This window comes from Lactuca serriola, chromosome 4 (assembly GCF_051521515.1).
Source record: "Lactuca serriola cultivar US96UC23 chromosome 4, Lser_US96UC23_V15, whole genome shotgun sequence".
NCBI classification, from domain to species: domain Eukaryota; kingdom Viridiplantae; phylum Streptophyta; class Magnoliopsida; order Asterales; family Asteraceae; genus Lactuca; species Lactuca serriola.
Genome location: NC_136411.1, coordinates 67,059,467 through 67,066,673, shown reverse-complemented (window position 1 = coordinate 67,066,673; position 7,207 = coordinate 67,059,467). Strand labels below are relative to the sequence as shown.

The following is a 7,207-nucleotide window of genomic DNA, read 5'->3' as shown; positions in this document are numbered from 1 at the left end:
AGAAAATTGCAAACCAAACTCGGGTTGCCTCCCGAGAAGCGCTTCTTTTTCTTGGAGTCTTGAGCTGGACTCCGTGCCTTCTACGTTGACTCTTCGGAAGAGTCTACCACCAGGATCTTTTGTTCCTTGAACCGCCGTTTATAAGCTTGAACTCTCCTTTTATACGCCTTCTTTGAATTTTCTTTTTTAGTTTTTCCATCTTCTTCATGCTTTCGTTTTGTGCCCTTTGTGTGTTCCTTGCTCTCCATAGTGTTCCCCTCTTCTTTCACCTCCGGCCTTGTTTCTTTTGAAGTGACTTCCTCTTCATCACTTGTCATTTCCTCGTCCTCTTCGCTCACCTAAGAAGGTGGGTTCTTGTAAGTTATGACTTCAATCAAATACGGAACAGATGCCCTGGGTTTTGTCCTCTTGGCTTGATGAACTACCTTTATCTCTTCTTCCATAAGCTTTTCCAACTCTTCTAGTTCATTCTCCTCATTAATCGTGAACACCTCTTCTTTATCTTCTTGAAAATCATTTCTTATCCCGAAGACTTCTTGTTCATCTCCAACCCTCAAAGTGAGCTTGGACTCGCGAATATCAACCAGGGCACCAGCAGTGTTAAGAAATGGCCGACCAAGGATTGTCGGAACATCTGTGTCTTCTTTCATGTCCAAGACTACAAAATCTATTGGAAAAACAAATTTTCCGATTTTCACCAAAATATCCTCCACTATGCCTCGGGGTTGTGTCACTGAACGGTTCGCCATGTGAATCTTCATCTTTGTAGCCTTCATCTTCTGAATCTCCAATTTTTGATAAAATGAAAAAGGCATTAGATTAATGCTAGCCCCGGAATCGGCTAAAGCATTAACCTTCATTTTATTCCCAAACTCGCATGGAAGAGTGAGGCGTCCAGGATCCCCCATCTTTTCTGGTGTTTCTCCCAACACAACTTTTGAAATTTGCTCACTTAGAATCACTGTAGACTGTTTCTTTAATTGCCTTCGCGTATCTATCAAGTCTTGCAGTAATTTCTGGTTCTCGGAAGCTTTGGATAAGGAGTCAACAAAGGGAGTATTAATTGGAATCCCTTTCACATGCTTCACAAACTCTAAATGTTCCTTCTCCAGTTGACTAAGTGTTGAACGGGTGGGGAATGGCATAGGTGGATGATAATCTGGAATAGGCTCCAAAGATTTTTGCTCAGACTTGCGCCACGTCGTGGCCAGAGGCGTGCCACGTCGTGGCGAGCCTGGTTCAGCATTCTTTCCATTTTCAATCCTTGATTTCTTGGGCTGCTGCGGTTGTTCTTCCAACGCCTCCAGGAACTCGGATATTGTATCTTCTTCAGTATCGATGGCCATTACGTGAGATTGGGCTTTTACTTCGGGATTCTTCGGGGACAATTTTTCATGGACTAAAGTGGCTAGTTGACCAAGTTGTACTTCAAGGTTGTGGATGGAGGCTTGCTGGTTCTTCATCAAGGTTTGTTGTTCCATGATAGCGGAATCCGTGGCATCATGTCTCTTTTCCGAAGCCTCCATAAACTTCATCAAAATGGTCTCTAGGTCGGGTTTCTTCTCGATTGGTGGCTGCTCCTTTTGGTAAAAGCCTCGACCTGTCTGCCTATACTTCTCTTCTTTTTGCTTTTTATAATCTTCATAGGGCAGCCACTCCTTCTTTGGTTTCCTCCAGTCGTCATCAAACTTATCCCCACTAGAGTAGCACACTTGAGCTTTTCTGTTCCCAGACTCATCCATATTGCAGTCCTTGGTCAAGTGTGGACCACTGCATCGCTCACACCCCACTCTTATGGCATGTATCGACTAGTCCATTTGTGTTATCCGGCGATCCATGTTATTTAGCATGGCCATTACAGCTGCAATTTCTTCAGTTTGGGTCCCTCCACCGCCTTTACTTCCGTCTTGCCTCGGGTTATGGTACTCGCGAGAGTGTTTCGCGAATTCTTCGATGAGCTCCTTGACCTCCCTTGGATTTTTCTTTGTCAACGGTCCTTGAGAATCAAGGAGTTGTCTTGTCATTACATTGACCCCATCATAAAAGATTGACATCTCTTGCTGCACATTTAGGTCATGTTGAGGGCAATTTCTGAGTAGGCCCTTGTACCGCTCCCATGCTTCGTATAGTGACTCCCCCGGTTGTTGCTCAAAGTTGGCTATCGCCTTCTTGAGTTTGGCTATCTTGGATGGCGGGCAGAACTGGTCCAGGAATTGCTCACGCATTTGAGCCCAAGTGGTGATTGTACCTGGTGGGAGTGCTTTTAACCACTCCTTAGCAGCTCCTTTGAAAGTGATAGGAAGCATCCTAAGCAAGACTGTATTTCTTGTGACATTTGGGACATTGAAGTAATCAGCAATGTCGTTGACTTCGTCTAGATGCTTAAAAGCATCCTCATGATCCTTCCCGAAAAATGGGATGTCCTTCAGTGCTGTCAATATGTGTCCCTTTAGTTTGAATGTGGCAGTGGCAGGAATTGCGGGTTGGACTAACCCAGGACCCATGTCATCTCGGATCCGCTTTTTGTATGCTCCCATGGACATTTCTTCAATTGCTGCCATCTCGTTCCTTGGCTCGTTCTCGGGTTCACTTGTGTGTTCTTCAAATTCTGGCTCGGTATCGCTTTCGGACTCGGTTTGCACGGGTGTGTGTTCCAAATGCTCAAAATTGCTCTTGTGCTTCGCTGATGAGCTGGACTCTCCTGTCTTCTTTCCCGACTTCCTAGAAAAGGCTGACTTCAATTCTTGCAAGGGCGTCTTTTTCTTGTGAAGTGCAGATTCGGGGTCTTCCAGTGGTGGCACCAAGTGTGTGTTTGAGCTTCTGGTCATGAACTCCTGCAACTTGCTAAACTAAAACGTAAAACTGAACTAAAATAAGAAAAACTAACTACCAAATAAAAAATTTTAAAAATTTTGCCTGTCCACGTCGTGGCAAGTATGTGGCCACGTCGTGGACTCTGTAAAAATTTTTATTTTTGCTGAAAAATAACTTTTTGTGGCTGTGATTCCACAAGAAGGATCGATTAATTTAATGCAAATAATTAAACTAAAAACTAAGCCGTTCCCCGGCAACGGCGCCAAAAACTTGATGTGCACAAAAGTACCCACTAATTTTAATATTTATAACCTAACAAACTTAGACTATCTATGCACTTATAGGCAGTGTACCTAGTCAGATTACAGTATAGCTTAGGTAAGTCGGGTGTCGATCACAGGGAACGGTGTTCTAATTAATTTACTTACTATTAAATTAACCTAATTTATTAACAAATTTAATAAAGGGTTTTATCTGATTTTACAAGATCAGATGAACTTAAATCCAATTCAATAAGTAAAAACACACACTCTTGTTTAGATTGAATCCACTTTTCCCTTATGGCTAGCTAACAATTACGGATTACTAAGTTGGTTTTTAATTATATTAGTAATTTAGTTCTATCTTACCAATATTTAACTAATTCATGTCAAACCATGTATGTTCACACATAATTAAACACAGAACCAATTATAGTTGAAAATATGCTATATAAGATTTGTTGTGTAAACGCAATTATGATCACAATTCTCGTTCTCTAGCACAGCTAAACTTTATTTATTCTAATTATTAACTAAGATTGGTCAATCCTAGCTCTAACAATTCAATGTTCGCTAAATTATTAGGTAAACAGGTTCATGCAGTTTAATGGTCACTAAGCTACACAGAACATGTAATTAAACAACTAGATAAACAAATATTAACATGCTAGGTCATACAAATCAAACACAAGCAAATTTTCACCAACTAAGCTTAATCCATAATCATATAACTATTCATAAGTTCAAAGCTTCATCTAGCTAAACAAGAGTAGCTAGATTCAGCTGCTCATTATAGTAATTAAACTAACACAGCTAAAACTAATGAAAGACATGTTCTAAAAATAAACCTTTTCTTCTTTTGGTGTTGAAAACCCTCTTCCAGAGCCTTTCTTTCGTTCTTATTCGTCTTCTGGAACTCTTTCTCTTCTGCCACAAGTCTCCCTTTTCGTAATAATCATCAGAACTTATATAATGCTTAAAAACTCGCGCCACGTCGTGGCCAGGTCTCGCTACGTCGTGGGCTTCAAGCAATCCGTATTCTTCAAGGAAATCCTCCGCGTCGCGATGCTTATCTTCTGAACACCCATGCCACGTCGTGGGCTTCATCGCCACGTCGTGAAATTAGCTCTTATCGTGAATTTATTATGTTCTTGTCTTCCAAGCCTCCCATGTTCCCCATTTTGTCACCTTTGGTCCTTTTCTTCGAAAATCCTTTGCATTGACTGAAAATAACAATTTAAACTCATAAGTATCTTTATTCTAAACATATTATCAATTTATTAATAAAAATGTACTTAAATACTGCCTAAAAATAAGTGTAAATATGGCAATATCATCTAGCATGCATAACAATTCATATCATATAATATTGTAAGGTATTTTGGGGATCTTTACCGTTCGGGCGCTGACTGATCGTACACACTGCTTCTTTCTTGCTCACCACAAAACCATTTACAAAAGTTTATGCCTTTATTTTTAAAAAAAGTTTCCCTCAAATCCTCGGTTTGAGTTCAGCTACTCCCGAAGGTGCACCCGAATCCCTCAAACCAAGGCTTTGATACCAATTGGAACAACTCAAGTTTTCAAACAAATTTTTTCATTTTAAAAATGTATTTATTTCCATTCAAAACAAGGCATAAATAGTTTAAGTATTCTGTCAAATACAAATAATCAAAATCCCAAGATCATAAAAGTAGTCTTCAGTGTGTATCGATCACGCCGGCGCCTTCCCACGGTCCTCGCTAGTACCTGAAATACATGCACAACAACTGTAAGCATAAATGCTTAGTGAGTTCCCCAATATACAACTTACGCACATACGCCTTTCCAGGCCCGACCTTCCGGTCCATGTGTCTCAGGGGACTTCCGTCCCTGCTGGGTAAACCTTCCGGTCCTACCCACGCCGACCTTCCGGTCCATCACACAACATATCGCCTTCCGGCCCATAACATATTGCCTTCCGGCCCATAATATAATCGCCTTCCGGCCCACAACATACATAGCACATATAACAAATAACTTACCACATATAGCATACATATCACATATCATATTCGACCTTCCGGTCACACAGTCAAACCCTTCCGGGTACAGTATAGTGAGAAGACTCACCTCGTAAAAGCTGAAAGCTAGCAAATCCTGAAATCACTCGTTCGCAATCCGACAAGCTACAACCTCCCTATAACATCACATATCTCATTAATACTTATATCTTCTAAGTGTGACTATCCCTAAGAAGTCAGACTTAGGTCAACTCTGGTCAACGGTCAACGGTCAACTTGACCGGACTCGGCGAGTACCATGGCGACTCGGCGAGTCTAGACGTCCTCCAACTTTCTGAGATTCATTATCTACTCGTCGAGTATCCTCCTCGACCCAACGAGTTACCCCTGGAAGAATCACGGGGCCACCCCGACTCCACTCGCCGAGTCTGAAGAACAACTCGGCGAGTCCATGCCATGCAGACGAGTAACTGCTTTCTAAATTACGTATGATCCCGAGATATACAATCATGGGACTTTCTGGACTTCTAAACATCTTATTACTGGGGTATAAACGTTCGGGTAATAACATAATAACCCATCTAATCACTAAATGGGTTTCATAAACCCTAATTTCGCATACACATCAAATAACAGAATTGGAATCCGAAATATTACCTGGAATATGCCCTCTCTGAGTCTCCAAACCGCAGAACTCGAATCCCTTGCTGTTCCTTTAGCCAAAACCCTTCTCCTCTTTGCCCAACAATCTCTTCAAGCCCTAATATCCTCCAATCTTGCTCTAGATGCCCACAGCCGTTTAGGGTTCCTCTCAATCGACTAAAGACGGACAATGACGGCATATAAGAGCATTATATACGATCCAAAACCGAACGGTTAGGGTTTCTGCTGAACAGCGTCGACTCACCGAGTCCATATCTGGACTCGTCGAGTCCAGTCGCGAACCCGCGACCAAGTCTGCGATCCTACTCGGCGAGTCTAGGCTCCAACTCGCCGAGTCCCCTCTTAACTCACCCCAAAAACATAATTAAACAATACCTGAGATTTCGGGCTGTTACAATCTGGTACTCACGACTTACACCACGAGACAAAAAAACTCTCAAACTCTTTCCACCACCTTGTAGGGACCTAAACATGTCCCTCCCAACGCTAACCGCTCAACAAAGCCATAACTATACCATGCACAATTCCTTTCACAGTACTAGCTCCTACCATGTAGAGCCCAACGAAATCATGGTCGCCCACGACCCGAGAACAGGACAAGGGTTGCACCCTTGATCCAACTCGAAGGCTATCTCTCAAAAGAACCATAAACATAATTTGAACCAAGCCCCAATGCCATCTTGTCCATACCACATACACACAATGAATTGCTATAATGCACATCCTTAGGGAACGCATGACCTTATCCGGAAGAGTAAAAATACCAAAGTTTTATTGAATGAAGAGCCTCAAACATTAACAGAAGACATCCTCATGATTGATCAAAACACAACTCCATACCTGATTGAGACTGAACAGGTTCCACCAACATGCAACCAACTCAAGAAGACTTCTAAAGTGATCATGAATGCTACCTAAACCAAGCCTGCTACAAACCAAAATTCCACACCACCGTTGAGGGTAAGCATACCCAAAGACCAAAGGAACATAAAAGATACTAACTTGATGATAGGCTGACACATCCATTGAACTTCCACTGACACAACTTGAAACTTTTAGAGAACCTTTGCTGAAAGACGAACGATGTGACCAATAATCGAGGACACCTTTCCATTACATCTAATGAACCAAAACCCTTATGGGGGCTGAACGTACCAAGTTCTGAAACTGATTCCCTGAAAGATATCTGCCCAAGCTAGACTATAACTAGAAATCCATACCACCAGCTAACAATTTCCCCCTGCCACCGATTCTCAATCTGAGTAATCCCAGCGGCTCCTCCTTTATTCATTGACGCCCCAAAATGAACCAATAACTGCAACGAGATACTTGATCACCCACTTCTTGCTGAGTGACAACCCATGTGTCTCCAGATCACATGCATACGATCACCACCTACTATATACATGTTTCTTGATCAAACCCTGAACCGAGATCCCACATACTCAAATCACAAATTCCTAAAAA

At 42.0% G+C, this 7,207-nt stretch overlaps 1 non-coding gene across 1 annotated transcript; it reads left to right on the top strand.

Annotated features, from left to right (window-relative positions):
• The first annotated feature begins 2,070 nt into the window (after positions 1-2,070).
• On the top strand, positions 2,071-2,177 carry LOC145103446 (small nucleolar RNA R71). Its single transcript, XR_013706539.1, has one exon. It is a non-coding gene; the product is annotated as a small nucleolar RNA R71 (small nucleolar RNA).
• The last annotated feature ends 5,030 nt before the right edge of the window (positions 2,178-7,207 follow it).